The following is a 3166-nucleotide window of genomic DNA, read 5'->3' as shown; positions in this document are numbered from 1 at the left end:
GAATAATAATAATAATAATAATAATGATAATAATAATAATAATAATATTAATAATAATAAGATCGAAAAATACCGTAGGAATGAGAACCCAGGTTCGAAATTTCCCCAAAACACCTGATGAAGGCTAGAGGGTATATCAGCCGAAACGTTATGTTAAGAACAGACAAAATGAGGACAAATATCCGTCAAATGTAAATAATGTACATGATGTACATAATTCCTCATCTCTTAAATATAGAACCATAAAAACTGAATGAAGCTCCAGGGTCCACGGCAGACCCAAGTCCTTAGAAAGTAAGGATCCTGCTAATCCTTAAAATGTCTTTGATATAAGTGCTAGATGTGAAGATTAAGGAAGCGTTAGTTTCAATTAAATTGATATCAATGTTTAGAAAATACTTTATTTTTATCGATAGTGAAGGAACGTAAAGCGAATCTGACGTAGGGCGGGATTTGAACACAGAGCATAAAATGTCCAAACTAAACACTTCAAGCTGTTTTGTCCAATGCTCTAAGGATAAGGGTAGCAAAAAAAAAAATTCTTCAAACCAGATACAAACAACGCTCACAACAAAAAATGACATTATCAACATCATTTACACAAAACAATATTTACCACAATAACGACAGCAATGTTGACAACAACAGCAGTAGCAGTAGCAGCAGCAGCAGCGTTGACTGTTGCGATAGCAATATGTCAACAACAACTTCACCGTCATCATCATCATCACCATCAATAAGAACAACAACCTAATCACCTGCGTCACGATTCTAACACCATTAGGATAGGATTATTCCCCTCCACAAAAATTTTAAAAAAGGAAAAACATGTTTTTGTTATTCGATATTATTGTTTATCAACAACAGCCGGTCACGTGACGCAAGTTTGGTTTCCGGGTGAAATTCCTACTGCGTAAACCCCGTGGGCGATTATCTACTACCCTATCTTCGAATTCAACCCCAAAAGCTTTCTGAGTAGAACTTACTTATTCAAGTGCCGCTGCGGGTGGATCCTTCTTTCGTTTTCTGCTTGTTCTTGTTTCTTTTTTTTAGTTTTTGGTGGGGCCCAGCAGGGATAGGATTCTGATTGTGTTTTCGCAGGTTGTAAGGTTAATCCGTCGCACCCTTTAACCCCGGATTTCCCCCATCTCCTTTAGTGCCTTTATCGATAATTGCTTAATCTGTTGTAAGCACTCAGGCCAAGCTTTCGGGGTTAATATAAATTCTTCCCCCAATCCATCGCATCCCCACTAATAACTAGAACTACATCATTTGTAGTCGATAAAATAAGTACCCGTTGAATAAAGGGACCATTGTAATCGATCAGACGCCCACTACACAAAATTTCAGGCCTTGTGCCTATGGAGGAAAGAATTATCCCAGTATATATTTCATGTCAGTTATGGAAACTACATATTCAAACATGAATATGTGTTATTCATGTGAGTTGTTCACTGAGAAAAAATTAAACCAGGAGTGAACAGTACACTGCCGGAGTAAAGAGTACACTGCCGGAGTAAAGTATTGTCCACGCAAGAATAATAATTCCCATTCAGCCAAGAGTAGGAAGTCTTTGACAAGGGCTACCTATGAATCTATATTTGGAAGGTGTAATTTAGACGGGAAGTTGGTTTTATTGAACCGGGTATAAGCATTGTGAAAAAGGAGTAAAGTCCCTTCCCGGGTCATACTGACTCATAAGGGCCGGTTTCCCTGTTTCCACAGCGTATATATTCCCCACAGAATCGCAGCACGTCGGACAAAATGCTTAGCCGCATTTCTTCCTGCACTTTACATTCTAAGGTCGAATTCCGGTGAGGTCAACTCTACTTTTCATCCCTTCCGTGCTTAAATATAGCCGAATTTGAACGAAATGCTGCTGAGCATTTAGTCCGGCGTATTATCGATTCAGCCAGCTTTCCGCCTTAATATTAGAGAAATAGTACGTGTTGGATAGTAAGAAAACGTTTGGACGGCCATGGTTGGATTGTCTTGCCGCTAATCTACATCATCATCATTTTCTCCTTCTCTCTCTCTCTCTCTCTCTCTCTCTCTCTTTCTCACACACTTACACACTACACCATAAATCATTTCCTCCATAAGTCCATAATGCCCAACCGTCCACCCTCCCTCTGCCACACACCTCGGCACCATTCGTCCCAGCACCCCAGCACCCCACCGCCGACATTTTAGGTCACAACCGAGCTTGTGTTTGTATTTTTGCGATGAGCCGGGTGGCAGAGGGAAAAAGAAAGGAAAAAAGCCAGAGGAAGAGGGAGAGGGTGGGCAGAGAAAGAGGAGAAGGAGGAGAAGGAAAGGCGGAAGGGGTGGCGTAATTTATTAAAAAATATTTTCTTCTTGCTACTGATGACGTTTTGTTTTCGATATAAATTATTTTCCAAGAACACAAGACAAATCAAAAACAAAAATAAAAACTGTAAAACAGAGAAGGTTTTAGTTGTTTAGTAAACAGGTGGGGGTTATTGAAAGGGTCTATAGAAGGGAGTGGATATCTTGTGAAAATGAGGAGGTTTGGTTTCGTAAACACATTACGTAAAAGGCGAAAATCAGCTTCAAAACAATAATGATAATAATAACTTAAATAGACTTGGCTTTGTTGTTCAGAAGCACACATTGTCACCTAGGTGTTTTGGGTTCAGTCCCACTATACGGAACCTGGGATGTTTTCTACAGCCCGGGGACGGTGAATGGCTTGTAAGTGCATTTCATAAACGAAAACTGTGCGGAAGCCCACTGTATACACACACGCACACATATGCATACATGCTCACATGCATGCATGCATACATACATACATACATACATGCATACATACAATACATACATATGTAACAATCAACAATATGTACGAAAAAAATCATATCCCTATTTTAGAGGACACCTTAAATCCAACAATTATTTCAATTGCATTGACATATACATACATACGTACATACGTACATACGTACATATATATGTATATATATATATTGTAGCAAAAAGAGGCGGAGAGAGAACGTAGGTTCGTTTGCCCGAACATGAGAAATTATTGATTTCTCATATTCGGGCAAACGAACTTACGTTCTCTCTCCGCCACATAAGATTTTTCACCAAACTTTGAATGGTACCAGCATAATATATATATATATATATATATATATATATA

This window comes from Octopus bimaculoides, chromosome 22, assembly GCF_001194135.2.
Source record: "Octopus bimaculoides isolate UCB-OBI-ISO-001 chromosome 22, ASM119413v2, whole genome shotgun sequence".
Taxonomy (NCBI): Eukaryota; Metazoa; Mollusca; class Cephalopoda; order Octopoda; family Octopodidae; genus Octopus; species Octopus bimaculoides.
The sequence above is the reverse complement of the archived record's forward strand: the minus strand, read 5'-3'. Positions refer to the sequence as shown.